We start from the raw sequence: 10928 nt of genomic DNA, 5'->3' as shown, positions 1-10928 counted from the left end.
CAGGTGTGCCACGGCAGACTGACAACAGTGTGACATATTTTTTAAACTTTGCTTGTTTTTTACTCCCAGTGCAGGGGTAGTTTGTAGGAGGCATGGCATAACAGCACAATACATACAGTATGTGTGTGTTTGTGTGTATGTGTATATATATGCTGTATTAGGCTACAATGTGTGATTTTTTTTTAAATTTTGGGATGGTGGTGTGCCACAGGATTTTTTTTATGTAAAAAAGTGTGCCACGGCAAAGAAAAGGTTAAAAATCACTGTCCTAGATGACAAGTTCTATAATAACTAGCATTGGGAAAAAAATAGAAATAATAAGAAAACAACTGATAACTATTATTTACTTTAAATTATTATCTGCAATTTTTGTTTAAAAACAAAAAAACATATTTAAAACATATTTCTAAGTTTATTCTTTATGTAGGTTGCTGTTACTGCACTGGTGCATCACTTAATAAGCTCTATTAAAAGGACACTATTGAGCATGTGCAAGAATTCACATATATTAGTCTGTAATTGGGTAATGGGGTCCCGTGATAAAGGGGTGAGGGTTATGGAAGAAAAATTTGAATTTAGATAGTTAATCCCTTTATTACCCATTACCCAGTTTTGCATAACCAACACGTTTATATTAATATATTTTTTATATATATTTGTATCTAAGCATCTTCTGACAGCCCCCTGATCACATGACATTTTATTTATTATCTATTGATTTGCATTTAGTACTCTGTTGTGCTAAATCTTAAATAACTTCCCGGGCGTGGACACAGTGTTATCTATATGGCCCACATGAACTAGCAGTCTCTTGTTGTGAAAAGCAATTAAAAAAGCATGTGACAAGAGGCGGCCTTCAAGGGCTTAGAAATTAGCATATGAGTCTACCTAGGTTTAGTTTTAACTAAGAATACCAAGAGAACAAAGCACATTTGATGATAACAGTAAATTGGAAAGTTGATTAAAATTACAAGTCCTATCTGAATAATGAAAGTTTAATTTTGACTAGGCTGTCCCTTTAATATAACAATGTTGGTTGTGCAAAACAGGGGAATGGGTAGTAAAAGTGTTTTCTATCTTTTTAAATAATAACAATTTTGGAGTAGACTGTCCCTTTAAATTTTATTATGTAAAGAGAGATATGTTGGACTGTATTGAAACAGTGCATATGCATGCAAGCTCAGTATGCTTTCTATATTAACATTTAATGAAGAATTTGCCAATCACCTCCTCCTTTGATAGCTGTGTAAATAGTATATGCAAAGAAAAATATAAATATATTCTCTACACAAATTTAAATTAACATCTATGTTGTAGTAAGGTACAAATACATTCTGGAATATTAGGTGCTAAATATTTTAACTTATAGACTTTTTTTATTTAAGAGATAAATAATTTAGCTTTTGCATTCTATTTTTTGGGCACAGCTATTTACTAAACAGCAAGCTATACCACATTTCTTGCATTGCATGCATATGTCATTGTGTATACAGATAGATCCACACATGCATATTGTTCACATATAAATGAGAGATAGAGAATGGTTTCTGAAATACCAAATAAGATGTCAGGCTAGCGCAAGGAATCCGACAAATTAACATCTAGTGGCAATAAAATACCATGTTGCTAATGGTATCCTGTGCTCATAAACCCTATCGATATTCTGTGATTATATCATTTTTTAGTTAAGTGATATTACTCATTTAACAGATCTATCAAGTGTATCCCAAAGCAAAAAAGGGTTGGGAACCACTTATGTAGACAAATATAGAAACATATTTTAGTATGACTGTGGCTAAACATTATATGAGCTTTCCCTTGGTAACAAAGGGGATTAGAGGCAAATTGTTACCTGCCTTTTGATGTGTAGACATCTAACGTAAAAGTTCTGTACAATACAAATAAAGAACTATACACATAGCTAACATAATATCTTTAGAAATACTAGAAATAAAATGGACAATTGTACGTAAATATCTCAGTTTACATCAAAGTGCTTTTACGTTGATTTGTACACAATGATTCTAAGATACTGTAAAACCTAGCATATCTCCAATTTCAGCCAGCATTCATTGTGGTTTAGTTTTTATATACAACACAACTGTTTTTTAATGTAAAACACTGTATAATAAGTTTACATTTGAAATTAAATACAGACATTGGGCAAATAAATAACATATAATCAATTCTAATTTTATTAACCTACCCAAAAAAATGCAAGACTGATTTTTCTAAATTATTTAACAGAATGAAATATTAATATATAAGTACTTTTACAAATGTATATAATGACAGCTTTTATCTAGCCATTAACCGAAAGGATAACTCTTATACTGTATACATAACCTATACAACTTTGAGATATATTCTAATCCTTAAAAAACGTATAAAAATTATTATCTGCAAAACATTTCATATACTTTAAAGGGACACTAAACACTAAATAAACTCTAGAAATAAAAAATATATTAAAAGCAAAAATTAGCCTGAGAATAATATGCAGATGTATTTTTAAAAATGATAATAGCTTAAATACTTTAGAAAAAAGTATAATGTTTTAGTTTTAAAAAAGCAATGAGTGCCGCCATATTGTAACTAAGTTATTCAAGGTTAAAAATTATCTTCTTCTTATCTGTTCTCCCCTGCTGATACCAATTAGAAACAGTTATAAATGAGATGAAATGTAACAATCTCAGAGGGTTTAGTGTTCCTTTAATTGGGATTCTTAGGGGGAAAAAAAACTTTTTTAAAGGACTGAAATGTACTCTTATTCTTTATTTGGCATCTGATATGTTAATGTTCCATGTATGCTTTCTTCATTTCATTTTTTTTTTTAAATATAAATCTTTGCCTCTCTTATTCCTTTTTTTTCCTGTGAAGTTCCATCATCATGAGTGTCTAAGCCACACACACACTTGTTCAAGACCCCCTCCTACACCGGAGAGGCTCTGAAGGAGTGATACTTAGTAGTGGGAGGGGGAGGGCTAACCAAAGCAAAGTGAATTGCCTTGAAGTGGTAGACTAGAGGAAGCACACTGCTACGTTATACATCTCAGGCTGCTTTGCATAACGCAGCATCTACCAGTCTGTCTCTCATATACCTTATAGAAGATTTATTTTTTATTAACTGTAAACTAGATTTTTGTGTCTATACTTTTTATTTCAATTTTTATTTATCTTTATCTTTTCTTATAATCCCTCTTACATTTTTTTAAACTTTTTTTCACCCAATCAATTCCTTCCATCTCCTGCTCACATTTTGCCAGTATCTCCCTACAGTCTTGGGGATACATTTTCAACTGGTGACATAAGGATTTTGGTGTTGTTTCAAGGGAAAAAAAATCTACATCTTCTGTTTGGATATACCAAGCTTCTGGCTGCCTGGAAATTAACCTGGTTTTGGGAAGGAAAAAAAGCAGACGCAGCAATAGCAAGGAAGTATCTTTGCCTTCAAACTGTAAGTTATTACTTTTTTTTCTACTTAACTGTGTTTAACAGCAATGAGATGCAAAGTGGTCCCAGGTCATATTACAGATGTGCCCTAAAAGCCTCTACAAAAGAGTAAAATTATATTCTCCTATTCCCTACAACACATATCTAAACGCTTTGCACATATACCAAAAATTAATTAAAAAAATAAGCAATTTTATCCATCCATTTTTAATGTTTTAATTTTTTTCTGTTAATTTTACATTCACTAAATGAGTTACCTACAATTATTATTTTCTAGCCAAGAAAAATTCTACACTGGTGAATTATCTCATTATGATCTGCAACTGTGATAGTAAATGCTGCAATAAAATATAGTGAACACTGTGAGAGGGAAAAAAAAATTCCAACACCTTGTTGCAGATGAGGTTGTGTTAAAAATACAAAAATATTATGCACAAAATCTCTTAACTGAAGTAAAAAAAAGTAGTTGATGTAAAAATGTATGCTTTCATAACAAAAAATTCTATCACATTGTAACTAACATTATAATTTTGTTTAAAAAATTAATTTGTTTATAAAATCATCAAAAAAATGGTATGCAAAATTGATCTTTATATTATATGTACGTGGGATGTAATGCATGGTTTAAATTTAAGATGAACTGCATGGTATATATTATATTATTACAACGATTTTAATTAATAAGCCTCAAGGAGATATTTCCATGCCCATTTTCAAATAATTATTCAGGAATCTTGAATGGATAGTTCAGGTATTAATTTTGCTGCGTATGTTTTAAAAGAATTAAGAAAAAAAAAATAATACAAAACTGTTTTAGTAATAAAGGTGTGTTAATTTTGACCTGCTGACAGATGAAATAGCATCAATTTCACTTTTTTTTTTAATATGATTTAGGCAATCACATTGGGAAGGCGATTCACACAAAGGAACCTTTAATGAAAATTTTAGATATATTTTTTTTAACAGACGTAGGTAGTGTGTGTGTAAACCTATTTATCTTTTAACATTGAAAGTAAAAAATAATAACTATGAAGAATTAACCAAAATTTCCATTTTCTAGCATGATTAAATAATTTATGTATTTTAAACAGCCATATCTAAAGCGGTGGAAGTAAGAGTGTTTAAACCATTACTTGGTTGCTATGAAAGCATTAAAGTGTTATAGGCCGCTAAAGCATATTGCTACCATTAGTGCACCTTGTGCTTCAATAAAAACAGAATCTTTCAAAATGACCTCAGGGCAATTCAAACTATAGGTAAAATTCAAATTATTATTTTTTTTTAAAAAATGCAAATGAGTGAAATAATTCTATAGAACCATTTAAGTGGTTATTTTTGTTTTAGCACAAAGCAAAACCAAATGTTTTTTTTGTGTGCTTTTTTTAAGTTAATCTAGCCCCCAACAGGTGTAATAAGTATATTATTTTTCCATATTCACTTACCATTCTGTTATATATTTCTTTTTCCAAAACAAAGTGTCCTGTTTGAGACAGGGACAATTTTAAAAGGTGTTAAACATGAAAGAAACATCTTTTTTAAATTACACTAAAAAAAGTACAGTCTGTACTTAAAATAAATAAATATTCTTTAAGAAATTGTCATTATAAGGTAAATTTTCTTTCTTTGTAATACAGAAGCACTGATTAAAACAATCATGTAAGAAAATTCACAAATTTATAGCAGTAGTACTGGGAGGTTGTTAATCGAAATTTTATAAATAATTATAGTCCTAAAACCATGACTTGACTGGTTCTTGGCTGACTGCAAATATTTTTTAGTAAATGTACACTACTGTCTCATAAACTGGGGAAAAGTATGGGGAAAAAAATAATTTGTTTTAGCAACAGGAAATTCAAAATAACTCATTAGGGGGAGCTATTTATCAGCAACTGATTTATCCAGAAATCCTTAAAGGCCTATTAAAGTATTTTTTACTTAATACATCTCAGAGGATATTTTAAAATGCAATGGGTTTCTTTTTCATTTTTATAGATGTTAATGTGTTTAATAAAATTACGTTCTATTTTGTTTTTGCTTCTGGAGGTCTTTTTCCTTAAACCAATAGAGTTGTGAGAACGCAAATGAGAATTGTGTATTCTAGTTTGTGTTATTAAAAAGTTGTAATATAATAATTTTACAGGAAACCTATTTTCAAAGTGCTACTCCCTTAAATGTCTCTAGATTTGGGGTGGCCAAATTGTCAATAATCTTCTAAAAAGTATTGCATTCCACAAATGGTTCCATTGTCGTTGTTGTTAAAGTTTGCATATAAACCCATACTTTATATAATCAATTAAATCTTGATTACTGATACATAGTGTAGATCACTGAGAGAAATAAATGATTACCCACTGCAGTTGCAGCATATGTAACAAAACAATATGGTGGTAACTATGGTTGTTAAGTGTCCAGTATTCAACTGGGCAGTCCAGTATTTTAGCCAGCTGTCCAGTAAAATTATTACAAAAATACTTGACAAGTAAATGTCCAGTTTTGATAAATTCCCTAAGTGTTAGCTAAATTGCAATGGTCTTCTATGCCTTAATGCATTGCAAATATGGAGCAGAAATAATTGAGGGGCTGTTAAGGGGGTCAAATCACTGGCTAAGTTGTTACTGTCAGCCAATGAGGTAAAATTGATTATTTTATGTTATTGGCAGTCAAGGGGTAAAATGAATGCTCAGTTGTGAAAAATGTACATGGTGGGTTCAAGACTGGGGGCTAAAGTAGAGCATTTTTTATTTATTTATTTATTTATTACAAGTAAATTATGATAATGTTTACTATTTTATAAATGTATTGATTAAACTTTATAGAAAGTATATCCCCAGATTCAGTCCTTGTAAACCAGATAATGATGGTAGTGAAATATAGAATACAAAACTCCTAAAAGTTTTATAAGTGCATAAAAGTCAGTAGCACATTTCAGATTTGATTTTTTTTTTTAAATGTACCTGAAAAATGTATCACACATTTTTTTATTTGGCAGGTGGTTCCATTAGCATACCCAGGTAAGGCTCATGTATGTGCATGCTCTGAGTGCCGTCAGTAACATGATATCAATATCACTCTGAACAGGTGTGAGCCTCAGATGCGCGTGCATGCTGCTTACCGGTCTAATCTAGCGAAGAGTGTGCACAAAAACAGCAGAATGTATAATAATCTTTCTCAGAAACATTTTTCAAACAAAAAGTGTATTGCAAAAAATGCCTCCAGTCACATTTAAAATGCACTGTGAATAATTGTGCCTTTCAGACACAGGGAAAAAAACAGAATATGATGTTTTAGCAACAGTAGTGTCTTGTACCCATTGACAAAAAATTTTTTAGCAAAGAGATTTAAACCATGTGTATCCTAAGGCTGTGCTATAACTGCTTTACTGGATAACACATTCATATGAAATATTAAAATTGACCGTTTGGGACTCTGTTAAGTGTAGAGCTACCCTGTTAAACTGAATGCATATTAGTGAATATAAAGTTTTTAATGCATGTACGTTACTTCCTGACCAATCACCTCTAAGAGCATCCTGGTTTAAGGATAAGAACAATAACAAATACTTTCACTTCAAAAGCAAAACTACAACCGCAAACTTTTAAAACATATTTACATTTTTAAGACAGAATAGTTTTATAAAAAAAAAAAGTATTGTATGCTTGATATTGAGCGTGTATTTGTGCACTAAATCAAAATTTTAAAGTGGAAGGAAATTGTCATATTATTTTATAAAAGCAAAGTTGTTAAAGGACCACTCAATGCAGTAGAATTGCATACTTAAAGGGACACTGAACCCAAATTTTTTCTTTCGGGATTCAGATAGAACATGCAATTTTAAGCAACTTTCTATTTAACTCCTATTATCAAATTTTCTTCATTCTCTTGGTATGTTTGTTTGAAAAGCAAGAATGTAAGTTTAGATGCCGGCCCATTTTTGGTGAACAACCTGGGTTGTCCCTGATGATTATACAGCACCAATAAACAAGTGCTGTCCATGGTACTGAACAAAAACTTTGCTGGCTCCTTAGCTTAGATGCCTTCTTTTTCAAATAAAGATAGCAAGAGAACGAAGAAAAATTTATCATAGAAGTAATTAGAAAATTGCTTAAAATGGCATGCTCTATCTGAATCATGAAAGAAAAAAATTGGGTTCAGTGTCCCTTTAACAAGTGCATAATAAAAAGACAATCAAATAAGCAGTAGACATTTTTCTGACAAATTTATTTTTCTCTTATTTCCAGCCCCCGTATCACGTGACAGCCACCAGCCAATCACAAACTAGTATATGTATACCCTGTAAGTGTCTGCACATGCTCAGTAGGATCTTGTTTACTAGAAAATGTGAACATAAAAATACTGAGCAAAATTTGATAATAGAAGTAAATTGAAAAGTGTCTTAAAACTGCTGCTCTATCTGAATTATTAATTTTTTTTTGACTTGAGTGTCCTTTTAAGGTAACATACAAACCAATATTATACTGAGATTCTACTGCCCCAGTAAACTATTTTAACTTACTCTGCAATATAAATGATGTTTAAAAAGCTCTACCATGTCCATAATCCGAGTGCTCAGAGGCTAAACAGGTGCTGATTGGTGTAAATGCAATGAGTCTGCCCTGGCAATGGAGCATACTTACCAATCAGCAGCTGAGTATGCTCTTAGATTTGAATCTGGAGGTGAGTAAGTGATGCTGACCGACCCCCATATTAAAAAGAGTCTAAAGCAGCATTAACGCTTATTATATAGCAAACTGTATAGCAGTGTCCATTACGTTTTAGGTTTTAACAATTAAAATGTTTATACCTTTTTATCAAAAATTAGACAACTAATATAATTTTAGAAATACATTACAATAGACAATTTCCAATTTACTTCCATCATCAAATTTTTCACAATCTTTTTATATTCACACTTTCTGGGGAACAAGATTCTACTGAGCATGTGCACAAGCTCACAGGGTATACGTATACAAGTCTGTGATTGGTTGATGGCTGTCACATGATACAGGGGGCCGTAAAATGGGAGAAAAAAATTAAATTTGTCAGAAAAAAATCTAATGCTTATTTAAAATTTGGAGTAGGTGTTAACATAATTGTCTTTTTAATATGCACGTGTTAATTATGCAATTCTACTGCTTAGAGTGGTCCTGTAAGCTAATCTTTGTTTTGGATACATCACTATTAAATTAATAAAATATATATTATGCATATGAAAGTTTGCTACTAAGGCCCAGATTACAAATTGAGCGCAAAAGATCACTTTTGTGAAATCGATATTTCCGCTTAAATGAGTAACACCAGTGCACGCAAATGTGCGCTGGTATTAGAAGTTAGGTGCAATGCAAATGCAACCTCGCGAGAGTGCACTTCAATATGACTCCAATGGGAGCCTCGTTCTCATGCCGTCATACATGGCACATAACCTAAGCGCGAAGGGGTAAGTCGCGAAACGATGGGCAGCAAATATAAATATATATCTATATGCTTAAATACATATATATGTATGTGTTAATATGTATATATACACACTTAACACATACATATATAAGTATTTAAACATATATATTTACAGGGAATACACAGTCCCCATAGACCGCAATGTAAAGGCACTTCTCAGTGCCCCTTTTTTTCTAACACCCCACGCCTGCCACTTTTAACATCTAAAAACTGCCTAGTGCAGTAGTTTTATTTAAACTAAAAGACCCTTTATTTTGGGGGTATTTGGAGCACTTTTAGAAAATTAACCGGAGATCACGGTAGCAATAATCAGCCACTTGCAATGGCTGTTTATTTATAGCAAATTTGCCCGTTTGTGGGTGCAATAAATTAGCGCTCCACTTGTAATCTAACCCTAAACAGGTTAAAATGATTGTCTAGTCATAAAACGTGTTAAGTTAAAGGGACAGTAAAATAAAAACAAACTTTCATGATTCAGATAAAAATGTAATTTCAAACAACTTTTCAATTTACTTCTGCTATCTAATTTGGTTCATTCTCTTGTTCCTTTCGCAAATTTACTTTGACACAAGCATTGCCCTTCTAAAAGTCAATGTTTATAAACAAGACTAACATTTTTCTCTGGCATTCCAGACTTATATGGCTTTGTTTTCTAGAAGTCTGACGTCCTGAGTGAGGAGATGAAACAGAAGGATTCTGGGTATCACAAGTAGACAGATAGTAGCTGAGTTTTGCCAGAGAGAATATACAATGCACTTATGAGAATACCAAAGTAGTGTCTTTGGTATTTTTATTGTCATAACCGAAGGCTGATCCTCCAGACATTGGATATATGGATAGATGAGAGAATGAGGTGAGAGGATACCTCTCTAACTAGTCACATGTTCATCCAAAACTACAAATCTCAGTATGTGGTAAAAAAAACTGTTTCTAGTCAGTGACCACCCTGACTACATTTACATTTTAGTACAGGTTCAAATCCCCAAATATGGAATTCCAAAATCCAAACTTATTTTGAAATCCATACTTTTTAATTAATATTTTTTTTTTAAATAAAATGATCAAAATTACTCCCCTCCCCCTGTCTGTAAGTCACAATATTATCTTTCTGATAACATTACTGTACTATCTTTCTGATGGTACAAAAGTATTAAATATATAAAACTACATTTAAGTTACATGTATAAGCTGTATTATGAGGCAAATGATGACACAGACTGAGCTCAGAGGGAGTGGGTCTTCTCTGGCGTGACGTCACCCTCATGTGACCCGCATGATCACGTGACGACGTAGGTCCGGCCCACAGTGACAGGCAGCAAGACTCTGCAGTAATAACAGTGCAGAGAGGCCCAGATTCAACTCCAGCTCCGCACACTGTCAGGATCAGAAAGATGATGAGCCGATCAGCTGAGCAGAGCCTGAGTTGATTTACAGTGAGACACAGGAGCTGGACTTGTGTATTGTTGTGTTGGGTAAGCAGCTAGCAGCCAGGGTCATAAAAAAATTGTAAACAAAACTGCAAAGGCTATGTCCGTTTTTTTTTAAATAAAATTACCGGGCAGTAGCCTGAAATACCGGACAGTCCGGTCTTATAACGGACACCTGGCAACCCTAATTATGACATGCATATATTTCTTAAATGACATAAGATATTTTTATTTTTGCTTGATCTCAACCCCTCCAAACTGTCCCATTTTAAATGTGCAAATATACAAATATTATAACACTGAAACTATTCTGAAATCCAAAATGTTTCTGGTCCCGTGCAGTTTGAATAAAGGGTCTTCTACTTATATATATAAGTATTATATATATCATCCTATAAGTCTAGGGCTAGAAGGGAGTAACTAAAGCATAAAGCATTTGGCTTGTATGTCACATCAAAATGTGTGCCTGAATATGATCTCATATTCATAAAATAGAAAATAAACCATTATTTGAAATCAGAGAATGATAAAAAATTTTAACATTGTTATATTTTTTTTTACATTTGTTTGATGTTTTTGCAATTTTATCCTGTG

The 10928-nt window shown here is 32.1% G+C and overlaps 1 protein-coding gene across 1 annotated transcript in view; it reads left to right on the top strand.

Moving 5' to 3' along the window:
• Nucleotides 1–3054: 3054 nt before the first annotated feature.
• Nucleotides 3055–10928, top strand: part of NTN3 (netrin 3) — a 204790-nt gene continuing 196916 nt past the window's right edge. Inside the window, exon 1 of the mRNA XM_053695263.1 lies at nt 3055–3457. The gene's annotated coding sequence lies outside the window, so the exon portion shown is untranslated. The remainder of the gene's footprint in view (nt 3458–10928) is intronic.

This window comes from Bombina bombina, chromosome 11, assembly GCF_027579735.1.
Source record: "Bombina bombina isolate aBomBom1 chromosome 11, aBomBom1.pri, whole genome shotgun sequence".
Lineage (NCBI taxonomy): Eukaryota > Metazoa > Chordata > Amphibia > Anura > Bombinatoridae > Bombina > Bombina bombina.
The sequence above is the reverse complement of the archived record's forward strand: the minus strand, read 5'-3'. Positions and strand labels throughout refer to the sequence as shown.